A 16,369-nucleotide genomic window follows, 5' to 3' on the forward strand; every position below is an offset into this window, starting at 1 on the left:
CGCACCTCCGCCGCCCGCCGCCGGCTCCCAGGAAAAGCCCGCAGGGGGCAAGTTTCCCCCGCCCTCCCGGAACCGGGCCGCAGGGGGCGGGGTTCGAAGGGAACCCGGCCCGCCGGCCCGCCCCTCCTCGGCGCGGCGGAAGCCCCGCCCCCAGCCGCGCGCTCGCGCAGGCGGCGCGTGCCCGCCCCCAGCCCTGCGCCCTCGCGCCCTCGCGCCCTCGCGCCCTCGCACCGGGGGCGGGCTCGCTGCGCGTGCCAGGAGGGTAAGCGGCGCGAGCCGGGTTCCTGAGACCGTTCGCCGCGGGGGCGGCTCCGGGGCCTGAGCGGGCGCCGCCACCGCCACAGCCGCGGGGGCCGGGCCGGAGGAGGCGGAGGAGGTTGCAGTCGCCGGAGACCTTCTCGACGCCCCCAGATCCGGCCGGGAAGTGAGTACGGCGGGGGTTTGCGGCCGCTGCCCCAGGCTGCGGGAGAGGAGCGCGGTGCCGGAGCCTCGCGCCCGCAAGGAGCTGGAAGGCGCCCGCGCAGCGCCCGCACCCCGGGAGCCTGCGGAGGTTTGCAGGGCCGGGAGCGGCGGAGACGGCGCGCCGGGATCCGGGGCAGCTGCACCGCGCGCGCTGTGAACGGAGACCGCGCCGCGCTCCCGGCCCTGGAGGGGCGAGTGGAGAGGATGGAGCGGACTCCCGGGCCGGCGTTGCCGGCCTCTGAGCCGCGCGGGTCGGGTAGGGGGTTCCGGTGTTCCGATCGCGCTTTGGCCGGCGGACACGGAGCCGGGGTGCGGGCACAGGGTGATGCTGCCCGAGCCCGGCTTGGTGGAAGGAGGCTCTGCATTAGGTGTTGAAGGGGGCGAAGGAGGCAGGTCCTGGCAGAGGGCAGGTGAGGCAGGCAGGCCCTGGCAGAGGGAAGGGAATTTATTTCAGATCATCCCCAAACACTGTTTCCCGAGGCGCCTAACTGTGACCCTGTGCACCGAGGTCACCCTTTTAAGGAAAGTGTCCTGAGAGGAGGAAGGATGCAACTAACGAATGCTTGCTGTTAAATTCCTGTGCCAGGCCTTGGGATTAGGAAGACCTTCCAGCAGCCTCAGCCAACAGTTTGTTGGTTAACTACCTTGGGTAGAGAACCGTAGTCAGCACTGGGGTCACAATTGTGTAAAGCAGAACCATCATTTGCTACTTAGGTGCTGGCAGTTTGGTTGTAAAGGTTTGCGTAAGAAATACAAAGCAGCTTTGAATTTTGTCTCTTTGACTTTGTCTTCTTCCCAGTAGTATTGGGAAATTGGAGCCATAAAATTGCTTGGTTTGAGGATTAAAGCAAGGAGGGTCAAGGAAGCTTGTGGGAGGTATTTGGGAGAGCTTTATAGACACTTCTGTGTAACATTTAAAGAGAGAGAAGGAAAAAAGGAAATTGGAAAGAGGAAGTTCCCTTTCTTCCCAAGCAGCAGGCACTGAATACCTGCATACTGCATGAATGAATGGAGCAAGCAAGGTTTTGCTCTATTTTATGCGGAGCACTGTTGATCAATGTGATGTTAGGGATGCTGATGGACTTCCCTTGTCCCTCAAGTTTCCTCTCTCTCTCCTGCCCTGTAAGAGGTTCTTCGGTTTGGGCTAAGAGTTGTCGTATCTTGTGGCCGTGCTGCCACTTACACAACTTTATTCTGTGTTGACTGCCAGGAGCTTACTCCTGGGGTCATTGCTTCAAACCATCCCATCCTGGCCCTTCTCTCTTCTGTCGCTGGAGGAAGGGGAGAACGTCGGTCCAGAGAGCATGCTTTCATTTTTATCTTGGCTCTTGCATCTTAGATCTGTGGTCAGAGAATGTGACTCTGCTCTTCCATGAGGGCTGGAACTCTGCGTTTTTTCCTACCTTCATTGAATTTCTGGACTCTCAAGCTCCAGGCCGCTGTTTCAGTTGCCTGGGTTGCAGTGCCTGTTGGGTTACTTTGTCTGCCAAACTAAAACTTGACCTTTTATGAGTTCTGGGAGGATTTTTATCATACATCAGTGGAATTACCTTTGAAGGCGGTTGTGTAGTCAGAGTAGTGTTGGCAGGACTTTTGAGTGTCCACTATGAGTGAGAGAGAAAATTTCTACTTAGGAAGTCAGATTTAAAACCAATGGAATTGGTTTAAAGCACTTACTTTATATCTTTAAATCTCTTAGGACCTATGTTTCCTTGTATAAAAATAAACTATTAATTCAAATTTGGCCTTGTGTGGTAAGCCTTGAAGAACTAAGTCAATTTCTCTTTAGTTTAGGACGGTGCACTTAATTAAGAGTGCAACCATCAGGTGTCTACTAGTTCTTCTTTTGGGGTGGCTCAGTGCTGTACTTTAGGATGCCTTGTTCTCCGTTTTCTCAGTAATATTGTGTTTTATTTATTTATATACTTAGTTTACATTTAGAAGTAGAAGTGTTCGTCGCTCAGTCATGTCTGACTCTTTGCGACCCCATGGATTGTAGCCTGCCAGGCTCCTCTGTCCATGGAATTCTCCAGGCAAGATTACTGGAGTGGGTTGCCATTTATTTCTAAATCACCTTTATTGATGTTTGCACAGATGTCCTGTGCAGAGTTGGTGGAGTTTGAAAAATGTATATATGCATCTTCCTCAGCTTCTGATGGGGTTATGTCTGATAAACCCACTGTAAGTTGAAAGTACAGTAGGTTAAAAATGCATTTAATACACCCCGTCTGCCAAACATCATAGCTTAAGCTAGCCTATCTTAAACATGCTCAGAACACTTACATTAACCTGCAGTTGGGCAAAATCATCTAAAACACAATGCCTGTGTTATAATAAAGTGTTGAATGTTTCATGTAGTTTACTGAAACTGTACTGAAAGTGAAAAGCAGAGTGGTTTTAAGTGTCTCAGCTGTTTATCCTGCTGATCTTGGGGCTGACCAGGAGCCTGGTGTCACGAGTATCATACTGCATATTGCTAGCCAGGGAAAGGGTCAAAATTCAGATTTGAAGTAGTTTCAATGAATGCCTATTGCTTTTGCAGCATCATGAAGTCAAAAATCATAAGTCAAATGATCATAAGTTGGGGACTGTCTACTTTGTAACCACTATGCCAACAAAGATAAAGAAGTTTACATCACTCCAGAAACTCCCTCATGCTGGTTTGCAATACCCTCATTTCCTCTTACTTTATTTATTTCTAGTTACACAAGCATCAGGGCCGTGGCATTGGTGCAGGAAGTATACTGCTGGGTTTTAGGGGTTGCCATTCACACAGGAATCCCTGTGAGTGGCAGTTCCTGGGGTTTCGTTCTGCAGCCTGGAGCTGTGTCCTGTAGCTGTGCAAATGGCTCATGAATGCACACTTTCTCATAAAAGGCTCAAACAGAACATATAGAAGAAAACCCGCCTTGACCCACTCTTTCTCCACTGAAACTGCAGTTAGCAGTTTGTTGTGATCCTTCCAGACCTTTCCCTATGTATTATCATCTACATATAGGTAATAAAAATAGGCTTCCCCCCACACCCACATTAATGACATGATACTGTACACACTGGTCTGCAACATTCTAACAGAATGCCTGAGATCTTTCCATGGTGGAACACAAAGATCTACCTGATTCTTCTTGATTCCTACACAATCCCGTATGTAGTACCTATTGTACAATAGTTTATTTAATCCTCTGCTCATTAATGGCCATTACAGCTGTTTGCCATTTTACACATTATTGTAGTGAGTGAAAAGTAGAATTGCTGGGTCAGAGGAGTATATGCTTTAAATTAGTTGATGGAGATTTAACCATGTTGCCACGTGAAGCTCTGGTTCATTTATTTTTAAATGCTGAGTAGTCTTCTGTTGTAGACTTAAGTCACTGTTTATGTGTCCTTTGCTCGCTGTGGGACAGTTAGGTTACTTTGGATACTAATTCATAGGTGTATGTGTTCCCAGTCCGTCCTTCCAGTTGGAGGCATGTTAACAATGTCTTCCGTTGTTTACAAGTTTTACATTTTAATGTGTTTATGAAAAAATTTCCATTAAATAAAAAAAAAGTTTGTTTCCCTGTCTAGTTTAAGTAATTTTCTCTGCCCCAGGGTATGAATTAGATATATCTGTATTTTCTTCTAAAATTAAAAAAGAGGTTTTGCTTTCTGTGTGGTGTTCCTATATGGAATAATGGAGTGATATGATTTTTTTTTCAATTTGGATAACCACTTTTTCAACACTTTTTCTCATTTTTATCTTTTTAAATTATTTATTTAGCTGTGCCAGGTGTTAGTTGTGACACGTGCGATCTAGTTCCCTGACCAGGGATTGAACCCAGGCCCCTTGCGTTGGGAGTGCCGAGTCTTAGCCACGGGACCACCAGGGAAGTTCCTCTCATGTTTTTTTTTTTATTGTGGTAAAATATGCATAACATAAAATTTACTATTTTAATCATTGTTAATTGTACAGTTCTGTGGCCTTAAGTACATTTTTCATTGTTGTATAACCATCACTCTCCATTTGCAGAATGGATTTCCATTTCCATTTTTATCTTTCTCAACTGAAACTCTGTATCCATTAAGCACTAACTTCCCATCCTTTTCTCCCTCCAGCCCCTGGCAACCACCATTCTGCTTTTTGTCTCTGTGAACTTGACTACTAGAGGTAGAAATCATACAACATTTTTTACTATATTTGTGACAATATTTGTGACAACTGGTGGATAAATATGATACATTATTATTAACTTAAGTTCATTTTTATACTAGAGTTCTCTTTTGTGTTGTGCAGTTCTCTGCAGTTTGACAAATGCAAAATGTTATCACATGACATTTCATGAAATATCATTGTATCACACAGAATAATTTCACTGCCCCCAAATCCCCTGTATTCCACCCATTCATTCCTCCTTCCCTTCTTCTGAGCTCCTGCTAGCCACTGATCATTTTACTGTGCCTATAGTTTTCTCTTTTCCAGAATGTCACATAGTTTGGATCATATAGTATTGTAGCCTCTCAGACTGGTCTCTTTCACTTAGCATTATGCTTTTAAGTTTCCTCTGTGTGCCTGATAGCCTAGTCTTTCTTTTTATTGCTGAATAATAATTCATTGTATGAAAAGTACCACAGTTTTGTTTATCCATTCATCTGTTGAGGGACATGTTGGTTACTTCTAGCTTTTGGCAGTTATGAATAAAGCTTCTATAAATATTCATGTGCAGGTTTTTGTGTGGACATGGTTTTCAGCTTTCTTGAGTAAATGCCTAGAAGCAGGATTGCTGGATGGTCTGTTTAGCTTTGTAAGAAACTGCCTGTCTTCCAAAGTGGCTGTCCAGTTTTGCACTCCCAATAATTTAAAAAGCATATATCCTTGCACCCTAAATGTACTTAAAAAAATAAGTCTTTGTCAGACAGTTCTGTAAAATTAAACTTCATCTGGTATGGATTTATGGATTTATATTCTCATTGTTGCTTTTATGGGCTGTCTTTCTTAGCACTATATTTCTATATGTTTTGAAGTTTTTTTTTTTTTTTTTTAATTTTTAAACTTTACAATATTGTGTTAGTTTTGCCAAATATCGAAATGAATCTGCCACAGGTATACATGTGTTCCCCATCCTGAACCCTCCTCCTCCTCCCTCCCCATACTGTCCCTCTGGGACGTCCCAGTTGTTTTGAAGTTTTGCAGACTCAAAAAAAAAAAAAAAAAAAAGGAAGAGAACTGCTGATTTTGTTTCTCTTAGTTCTGTGGTCACCCTTCTCTGGTGATATTTCAAGTGCTTCCATTGATTGACTGGACTCTGGCCAAGAAATCAGATCTGGTAATGGTCAGAGTCCTGCTCTTTGAGGTAATTTGGGCTATTTTAGATCCACTCACAGTGTGTGTAAATGTCTTGGTTCAATTCCTGGTTGCGAGGTTGTGTTTTTATCTTCTCGCCTTTCTGGGTTCTGAAAGGTGAGAAGATAAACTATGGCCATATAAGCCATAGTTCTAGGCAGAGACCGACAGTGATATTTTTTAGCTTCCTTTGAGCTCTAGCCTCATCCTTGACTTTGAACAGTGAATCTGGCTCAAGTGTCCCCTGTTTCTGCAGCTCCTTGGCTCTGTGTCACTGTGGCTTTGCAACAAGTCTACACTTGTTCCAGACTCAAGAGTCCAGCAAACCTGTAGCTTTGGTCCGGCTCACAGTTTTGTGTATCTGTTCTGTTTCTGCTCCAGGTGGAGGCTTATCTTGTTTTTGAGCCTTTTTAGTAGCTGATATTAAAAAATATCTTTTACAGTGTATTTGGAGCAAAGGGGATACAGTCAAGTGTTTATTTACTGTGCTGCTTTGACTGGAAGGCTTAACTGATGAGGCGTCTTACTAAGCTTTATGCCACTTATCTTGTTTCTTGTGTTATTGCAATGCCTAGACCCTCCAGAGCAAAGGTTGAATAGGAAAAGTTGAATGCCCAATGATAACGGGCATTTTAGTCTTTTTCCTGAATGGAAATGCTTCCAGTGTTTCACTATTAGATATGATACTTACTAAACGTTTCTGGTAGATGTCTTTTGTCAATTTAAGGAAGTTTCCTTCTAGGTTTATATTTTTATTGGGTGTTGAGTTTTATTGAGGGCTTTTTTGGCATTTGTTGAAATTATCAGTTTTGTCTTGAGTATGTTAACGTAAGACAGACCTTTCTGAGTTGTAGATAACTGAGAGAAACAGATACATTGTATGATTTACTTGTTAATGTGTTTTTAACATTAAATGAACTTTTCAAGAAAATACATTTTGATCTTGAGTTTTTATGTATTAACAATATTGTTATTGTTTCTAAGTCCAACTCTTTTGCAACCCCATGGACTGTAGGCCACCAGGCTCCTCTGTTCATGGGATTTCCCAGGCAAGAATACTGGCATGGGTTGCCATTTCCTTTTCCAGGGGATCTTCTCAACCTAGGGATCAAGCGTGTATCTCCTGCATTGGCATTCTTTACCACTGAGCCACCTGGGAAGCCTATTAATAATATTATATATAAGCTATATTGTATGTTATATTGTAGCATTTCAGCAATAATTAGGTTTGGACTAAATATTCCTATAACTAAGTCTCACTATAATCAAATAGTGTACAGTAAAAAAAAAAATTTTTTTGTGTGGGGGTAACTTTTGGGACTTTCTTTTAGCCCCTAACCATTCCAGCTTCTTCCTGGTTTCTTTTTGTAGACTAAGTTTTTTTTTTTTTTTTTTTTTTTTTATCTCTGCTTGCTCTGTCTCTACTTGCTAGAGAGAGACTTTCTTCTGCAACTAATAACAACTACTGACATACAGGCTACTGTATGTCAAGAGGTTTTCAAGATAATGGCTACACTTTAAACTTTACAACTGTGGAAACATCTGCAATGTTTGAGTGGGGAAAAAGAGCTCAGAGAAGTTACAACTTGTTTAGGGCAGCACAGCTAATTAGTGATAGGGGTCATATTTGAACCAGGTCCGACTTTAAAGCCCATGTTCTTTCTACATGCTGTCTCTAAACCAGACTTGTATGTTCCAGTTTCAACTTGGGCTTTGTTTTTGACTTACCCAAATGATCCCTGAGCTTGGTGATATGACCACTTTGTGTCTCTAATGTGGTTGCCGTGAAAGACTCTTCGTTTAGCCAGATACTTTGTTGCTTTTTTACCAGTGTGATGTTTTACATGTTCTTGAGCAGCAGCTTATAGTGATTAAACCTTTTTAAACTGCGCAAACAAAAATAGGATAAATAGTATCATGGTTAAACATGTGGTCTCCTGAGTAAATTATTTTTGGACCTTGAGTTTATTTTCCTTTAACTTTTTAAATATTGTGAAATATTGGCCCTCAAAGAGGTATAGAGAATAAAAATAGTGAATACCTGTGTACACACCACTTAAGAAAATAGGCTTCTTTTGAAGTTGAACCTCCACTCCTTCCCAGTTGTATTTTCCTCCCCTTCTGAGGGAATCACTGTTCTGTGTTTGATGCTTTTCATTCCTGTACATGTTTTCATACTTTCATTATATATGTAAATAGCCCTAAAATGTATATTACTGTTTTGCAGTAAATATACAGTAAAAAAAAATATGCAGTAAAAAAACTCTCTATATTAACAGTATTAATTATATCTTTTTGTAGCTTTTTTTCTTGCAGTATTTTGAGACCCATCCCTATGGACTATATGTAGCTCTGAAAGTGAAAGTCGCTCAGTCCTGTGCAGCTCTTTGCAACCCCATAGACTGTGTCCATGGAATTCTCCAGGCCAGAATACTGGGTAGCCTTTCCCTTCTCCAGGGGATCTTCCCAACCCAGGAATTGAACCCAGGTCTCCCACATTGCAGACGAATTCTTTACCAGCTGAGCCACAAGGAAAGCCCAAGAATACTGGAGTAGGTAGCCTATCCCTTCTCCAGCAGATCGTCCTGACCCAGGAATCAAACTGGGGTCTCCTGCATTGCAGGTGGATTCTTTACCAGCTGAACCATCAGGGAAGCCCATATGTAGCTCTGGTGGATCCATTTTCTTGGCTGTACAGGATTCTGTTATTGGGCTATATCACAGTTTATTTTTATGTTTTCCTGTGGATTGAGAATTAATGTGCTCTGGTTTTTTTTCTTGCTGTTACAGAAAATGTTGTTTTGAATATTCTTGTCATGTCTGTGTGCACAGCACATGTCTTTTATAGTGTGTACTTGGAGCAACCCGCTGGTATGCGTGCCATGCGCATCTTCAACCTTTGTGGTAATTGCTAGATTCCACTCTGAAGTGGTTTCCCAATTAACATTCACACTAGTGATGTGTGACTTCTGGCCCTTCCCTGCCTTGTCAACCCTTAGTGTCTTAGACTTTATAATTTTGCAAATCTGCTGGATATACCATGCAATCTTATTTTTATATTTTTTATACTAATCTTACATGTTTTCCTGATTACTAGTGAGTGTGAACATTGCTCTGTTTTTTTAATTGGCTCTTAGTTTTCCTCCTCTGTGATTTGCTTGTTTTCGTTATTTACCTGTTCTTCTCTTGTGCTGATTGTCTTTTTCCATATTGGTTTCTAATTTTAAAATACATTTTTGATGCTAATATTTCACATAGATGGCTTCAAATTTCTTTTTCCAGTTTGTGGCTTTTCTTTAAAAAATTAAAAAATGTGTATTTGGCTGTGCTGGGTTTTAGTTTGGGCATGCAGACTCTTAGTTGCAGCATGTGGGACTTAGATCCCTGACTCAGGATCGAACCTGGGCCTCCTGCATTGGGAGCTCAGAGTTTTAGCGATTGGACCACTAGGGATGTCCCTCTTTTAAAACTTAAAAAGTACCGTTTGGTGCATTAAAGTTTTAGATTTATGGTTTTAATTTGTCGTTTATAAATCTTCCCTACAGACCATAGGCCGAAACATTATCCTAGTGTCTTCACATCCAGAAAGGTGGTATAGTCGACCAGTAGTTAGAGGTTCTGGGTTTCTATCTCTGTGTCTTTATTGTGAAGTACAAGTATGGCCTGGGACTAGACATTTTATTTATTTGGATGTGCAAAATATGAGACCTGGGTTAGGTTATTTCTCAGCCCTCACACTCTGATTCTCTGTTGCTTTGCTTGTGTTTTTTGTAGCTGATAATTAATCATTGCTACCAACATCTTTAATGTAATTAAAAATATGAGAACTTAGAAATGAAGTTAACATCCAGGATTTTGGCGTGAAGGCTGCATACTGCATTTGTGATAAAAAAGAAATACAAATAATTTGACTTAGGTTGGAACACATTTAACTGGTCTTCCTTTTTTCACTTAATTCCAAAGTCATTTGAAAAAGTAATTCTTATATATCTTTCTAAAAAACAACAACAAACAAACCCTTTTTAGGGTTTTAAACTATAGCTATAGAAATAACTAACAAGGATACTTTTTTTTGAAGTATGAATATGAATTTGACTGTGTGGATCACAGCAAACTGTGACATATTCTTAAAGAGATGGGAATACTGGACCACCTTCCCTGCCTCCTGAGAAATCTGTATGCAGGTCAAGAAGCAACAGTTAGTACTGGACATGGAACAACAGATTGGTTCCAAATCAGGAAAGTAGTATGTCAAAGCTGTATATTGTCACCCTGCTTTTTAACTTAAATGTAGAGTTCATCATGTGAAATGCTGGGCTGGATGAAGCACAGGCTGGAATCAGGATTGCCAGGAGAAATAGCAGTAACCTCAGACACGCAGATGACACCACCCTTATGGCAGAAAGCAAAGGAGAACTAAAGAGCCTCTTGATGAGGGTGAAAGAGGAGAGTGAAAAAGTTGGCTTAAAACTCAACATTCAAAAAACTAAGATCATGGCATCTGGTCCCATCACTTCATGGCAAATAGATGGGGAAGCAATGGAAACAGTGACAGACTTTATTTTTTAGGGGCTCCAAAATCACTGCAGATGGTGACTGCAGCCATGAAGTTAAAAGACGCTTACTCCTTGGAAGAAAAGCTATGATCGACCTAGTTAGCAAAGAGACATTACTTTGCCAGCAAAGGTCCATCTAGTCAAAGCTATGGTTTTTCCAGTAGTCATGCATGGATGTGAGAGTTGGACTATAAAAAAAGCTGAGTGCTGAAGAATTGATGCTTTTGAAGTGTGGTGTTGGAGAAGACTCTTGAGAGTCCTTTGGATTGCAAGGAAATCCAACCAGTCCATCCTAAAGGAAATCAGTCCTGAATATTCATTCAAGGACTGATGCTGAAGCGAAACTCCAATACTTTCGCCACCTGATGCGAAGAACTGATTCATTTGAAAAGACCCTGATGCTGGGAAAGATCGAGGGCAGGAGGAGAAGGGGATGACAGAGGATGAGATGGTTGGATGGCATCACCGACTTGATGGACTTGAGTTTGAGTAGGCTCTGGGAGTTGGTGATGAACAGGGAGGCCTGGCGTGCTGCAGTCCATGGGGTTGCAATGAGTCGGACACAACTGAGTGATTGAACTGAACTGATGAATGTGAAAACGAAAGCTTTGTATGACATTTCAAGAATGTACCCTTTATTGGTCATACGCTTTCAGTATTTCCTTACTAGGTAAGTAGTATCTTTGCTTAGAACTAAAATTTCCTATTTATGAACTAAGCAGCCTGTGGCAGATTTTAGGAAAAATTGTGAGGTTTGTGTTTAGCAGACTAAAGGTGTCTGTTTCTATTTTTTGTGCCTTACTTTTCTCCAATTTTCTTTTTTTTCCTGGCTATGTCACTCGGCTTTCAGGATCTCAGTTCCCCAACCAGTGATTGAACCCTGGGCCAGGGCAGTAAAAGCCCCGAATTCTAACCACTGGACCACTGGGGAACTCCCTTGTCCCTGTTTTATTATATTCTATTTTCTGATGGCTTGTGCACACTGCATTTCTACCTCTTTACCTCCTTTCAGTTTTGTTAAAACCTTTTCTGTATTCCACATTTAAAATTTGCAAATGATTATGACAAAGTATGTATTCTCCTTCCAACTCTATATTTTTATATTTTTAAATAAATCAGAACTCTCAGTTAAGAAAAAGGGGTCTTATCAGTAGAATTCTAGCCTAAAGGCATCATTCAAAAGGGTAGTTACATAACATCAATAACAATCATAATGATAGTAATAGCAGCTAACATTTATTAGGCTTTTATTTTGTGCCAGGCATTGTGCTAAATGCTTTGCATTATTTATTTTAACAGTTACTGTAGGGAATTCCTGGTTAAGACCCCATACTTTCACTGGAGGGTACCAGGGTTTGGTCAGGTTGGTTCAAGTGGTAGGGAATCTGCCTGCAATGCAGGAGCCTCAGGAGACACAGATTCAAGCCCTGGTTTGGAAGATCGCCTGAAGGAAGAAATGGCAACCCATTCTAGTATTCTTGCCTGGAAAATTTTATGGACAGAAGAGCCTGGTGGGCTACAGCCCCTGGGATCACAAAGAGTCAAACAGGACTGAGTGACTGAGCACATACACAAAGCTAACTAAGATCCCACAAGCCGCTCGGCAACACCAAAAACAAACAAACAAACAGTTACCGTAGCCCTGAGAAGTTATATTTGCTATTCAGAGCTCTTTGTAGTAATGGAGTGCAGTCATTGAATATTTTTTATTGAAACTTAGAGAACTTTTTCAGATTTGTAAAATCAAACAAACAAAAAACCCCAAACCAAAACAAATCAAAAAACTGAATCTCTAGGGCTTTACAAATGTTTACTTTCCTGGCTTTTTTGGTTTTTTAAATATATATAATCTGAAAAAGAAAAGTATTTGGGGAAGAACAGTTGAGAGTTTTCCTGAAATAAGCAAGGAAGTTAATTCTCTTTTAGGGAAATTTGATTAGTTCCGGTTAAGAACTTATTAGTGACAAGCTCAGCCATCTCTGACTTCTTAGTTGAAGGAGCATCCAGGGCAAAACTGACAGGAGTTTTGCTGGGAGACATTGAACTTGCACACGAAGTTTCCATACCTAGATGCTTTGAAGTAACTGAGAACTGGAAGTTAAAACAATCCATGGAAGTGAAAGATATTTAACACTTAGGTGCAGTATAGAGACTTTCTGGAAACCTTTCTGGAGCCTGCTTTCTTTAGTTTAGTCTTTACTTGGGAGCTTATTAACTTCTGCCTGTGCGCTTAGTGTAACACATTGCTTCCCTGGCCCAGACATTTTGTTGCACTGGCCTCCAGACCCTGTTTCACTGAGACCTAAGGCCTGCCCAGCCCCAGGGTTTGGGGACATGTGTTTTTTCCTCAGTCCTGGAGTCCTCATGTTTGCCCTGGAGGGGGCAATGTGACACAGTGGGAAGAGAACTAGAAAATTACTAGCTTTGCAGTGTTAGGCCAAGCTAACTAACCACTTAGGCTGTAAATTTCCTCTTCTGATTCTACCATTCACGTTCCTTATTTACTTCTCAGGCCCAGCACAGTCTCATCTTCTCACTGTTAGTTTTTTAAGAGTAATGTTCCCAAAGTAGGTGGTATGCAAACTGATCTTCTAGGCAGGGTATAACAAGAAAAAAAATGGGCAATCAATTTTACTGATATTTAAACTATAGGTTGACACCTAACTCCGTCTGTGTATCTGATAATATACATCAGGTGCGGAAAGTGAAGTAGCCAGGGGGAGGATCGTGGGGACACTACCACCTAGGGGGGCCGACAGTGTGAACCTCCGTATTTGTTTGCTAAAATCCTGTTTGGATGTGTTACAGTTACCCTCTGTCTGGTTTAGGAGTTTTTCAGAGTGTACAGTATTATCTCCTTTGCATGATATGAACCTTGCTGATTGAATAGACAAAGGGCTTAAAAAGATTCCTGCGAAGAATCTGCAGATTGAAGTTTCAGATTCAACTGAAGATTGAAGTACCAATGCAAGGACACATGAACAGCAGGAAGCAAGCAGAGCTGGTACTTCTATTTATATTATGAGCTTGTTTTCAGTCAGATGTAAAGTACAAAACAAATGATCGAAGCAGATGGAAGAGGAATTGGTGTAAAAAAAAATACAAAAACCCTTAAAATTACTAAAAATACTCTTTGGTATATAGGTTTATATGTACCACTGAGTATATTTGTGCTTTAAGGTATTTGCTTAATGGTAGTATGAGGCTAATCTGGTCAGTTGAGATATTTTTTAAAAAAGCATTCGGAATATGAAGACAAACTTACTAAGCTTTTATGAGGCACGACTATAGTCATATGCTAATTAATATCAAAATTTTATTAAGTTGATATATTTTTATAAATTTCTTTTGGAGTTTCTTACGTTAAACGACAGGACTTCCCTGGTGGTCCAGTGATTAAGAATCTACCTGCCACTGCAAGAGTTGTGGGTTCAATCCCTGGTCTGGGAAGATCCTACATGCCACAGAGCAGCTGTGTTGCAACTAGTAAGCCAGTGCTCTAGAGCCCAGGAGCCAAACTACTGAAGCCTGTGCGCCTAGAGCCTGTGCTCTGCAGCAAGAGAAGCCACCTCAAGGAGAAGCCCATGCATTGCAACTAGAGAGTAGCCCCTGCTTGCTGCGACTGGAGAAAGCCCGTGTGCAGCAATCAAGACCCAGTGTGGCCAAAATTAATTAATTACTATTTATAAAAAAGAGTGAGAGAAGCTACCCCATGTCCAAGGTCGGGGCGGCGGCCGAGAGGAGTTACCCCATGTCCAAGGTAATGGTATGGACCTAACAGAAGCAGAAGATATTAAAAAGAGGTGGCTTATGATCCAGCAATCCCACTGCTGGGCATACACACTGAGGAAACCAGAAGGGAAAGAGACACGTGTACCCCAATGTTCATCGCAGCACTGTTTATAATAGCCAGGACATGGAAGCAACCTAGATGTCCATCAGCAGATGAATGGATAAGAAAGCTGTGGTACATATACACAATGGAGTATTACTCAGCCATTAAAAAGAATACATTTGAATCAGTTCTAATGAGGTGGATGAAACTGGAGCCTATTATACAGAGTGAAGTAAGCCAGAAGGAAAAACACCAATACAGTATACTAACGCATATATATGGAATTTAGAAAGATGGTAACAATAACCCTGTGTACAAGACAGCAAAAGAGACACTGATGTATAGAAGTCTTATGGACTCTGTGGGAGAGGGAGAGGGTGGGAAGATTTGGGAGAATGGCACTGAAACATGTAAAATGTCATGTATGAAATGAGATGCCAGTCCAGGTTCAATGCACGATACTAGATGCTTGGGGCTAGTGCACTGGGATGACCCAGAGGGATGGTACGGGGAGGGAGGAGGGAGGAGGGTTCAGGATGGGGAGCACATGTATATCTGTGATGGATTCATTTTGATATTTGGCAAAACTAATACAATTATGTAAAGTTTAAAAATAAAATAAAAAAAAAAGAGGTGGCAAGAATATACAGAAGATCTTCACGACCCAGATAGTCACGATGGTGTGATCACTCACCTAGAGCCAGACAGCCTGGAATGTGAAGTCAAGTTGGTCTTAGGCAGCATTACTACGAACAAAGCTAGTGGAGGTGATGGAATTCCAGTTGAGCTCTTTCAAATCCTAAAAGATAATGCTGTGAAAGTGCTGCACTCAATATGTCAGCAAACTTGGAAAACTCAGCAGTGGCCACAGGACTGGAAAAGGTCAGTTTTCGTTTCAGTCCCAAAGAAAGGCAATGCCAAAGAATGCTCAAACTACCGCACAATTGCATTCATCTCACACGCTAGTAAAGTAATGCTCAAGATTCTCCAAGTTAGGCTTCAGCAATACGTGAACTGTGAACCTTCAGATGTTCAAGCTGGTTTTAGAAAAGGAAGAGGAACCAGAGATCAAATTGCCAACATCCGCTGGATCATGGAAAAAGCAAGAGAGTTCCAGAAAAACATCTACTACTGCTTAATTGACTATGCCAAAGCTTTTGACTGTGTGGATCACAATAAACTGTGGAAAATTCTTCAAGAGATGGGAATACCAGATCACCTGACCTGCCTCTTAAGAAACCTGTACTCAGGTCAGGAAGCAACATTTAGAACTGGACATGGAACAACAGACTGGTTCCAAATCAAGAAAGGAGTACATCAAGGGTATATATTGTCACTGTGCTTATTTAACTTATATGCAGAGTACATCATGAGAAACGCTGGGCTGGATGAAGCACAAGCTGGAATCAGGATTGCTGGGAGAAATATCAATAACCTCAGATATGCAGATGACACCACCCTTATGGCAGAAAGTGAAGAAGAACTAAAGGGCCTCTTGAAAGGGCCTCTTGAAAGAGGAGAGTGAAGAAGTTGGCTTAAAGCTCCACATTCAGAAAACCAAGATCATGGCATCCGGTCCCATCACTTCATGGGAAATAGATGGGGAAACAGTGTCAGACTTTATTTTTTTGGGCTCCAAAATCACTGCAGATGGTGATTGCAGCCATGAAATTAAAAGACACTTACTCCTTGGAAGGAAAGTTATGATCAGCCTAGATAGCATATTCAAAAGCAGAGACATTGCTTTGTCAACAAAGGTCCGTCTAGTCAAGGCTATGGTTTTTCCAGTAGTCATGTATGGATGTGAGAGTTGGGCTATAAAAAAAGCTGAGTGCTGAAGAATTGATGCTTTTGAACTGTGGTGTTGGAGAAGACTCTTGAGAGTCCCTTGGACTGCAAGGAGATCCAACCAGTCTATCCTAAAGGAGATCAGTCCTGGGTGTTCATTGGAAGGACTGATGCTGAAGCTGAAACTCCAATACTTTGGCCACCTGATGCAAAGAGCTGACTCATTTGAAAAGACCCTGGCCCGGTGCTGGGAAAGATTGAAGGCAGAAGGAGAAGGGGACGACAGAGGATGAGATGAGTCGGTTGAGTCCACCGACTCAATGGACATGAGTTTGGGTGAACTCTGGGAGTTGGTGATGGACAGGGAGGCCTGGCATGCTGTGGTTCATGGGGTCACAAAGAGTTGGA

At 42.0% G+C, this 16,369-nt stretch overlaps 1 protein-coding gene across 12 annotated transcripts in view; it reads left to right on the forward strand.

The window, feature by feature from the left end:
- Positions 1-202: 202 nt before the first annotated feature.
- The window catches only part of DTNB (dystrobrevin beta), a 241,798-nt gene continuing 225,631 nt past the window's right edge, over positions 203-16,369 (forward strand). For 3 of the 12 annotated variants that reach the window (XM_070799015.1, XM_070799013.1, XM_070799009.1), the window contains exon 1: positions 207-424. The gene's annotated coding sequence lies outside the window, so the exon portion shown is untranslated. Of the gene's footprint in view, positions 425-16,369 lie in introns of all 12 variants that reach the window. The other 9 variants (XR_011569352.1, XM_070799016.1, XM_070799010.1 and 6 more) reach the window with 7 other exon arrangements.

The sequence above is a fragment of the Bos indicus genome, chromosome 11 (genome assembly GCF_029378745.1).
Source record: "Bos indicus isolate NIAB-ARS_2022 breed Sahiwal x Tharparkar chromosome 11, NIAB-ARS_B.indTharparkar_mat_pri_1.0, whole genome shotgun sequence".
In the NCBI taxonomy this organism is placed as follows: domain Eukaryota; kingdom Metazoa; phylum Chordata; class Mammalia; order Artiodactyla; family Bovidae; genus Bos; species Bos indicus.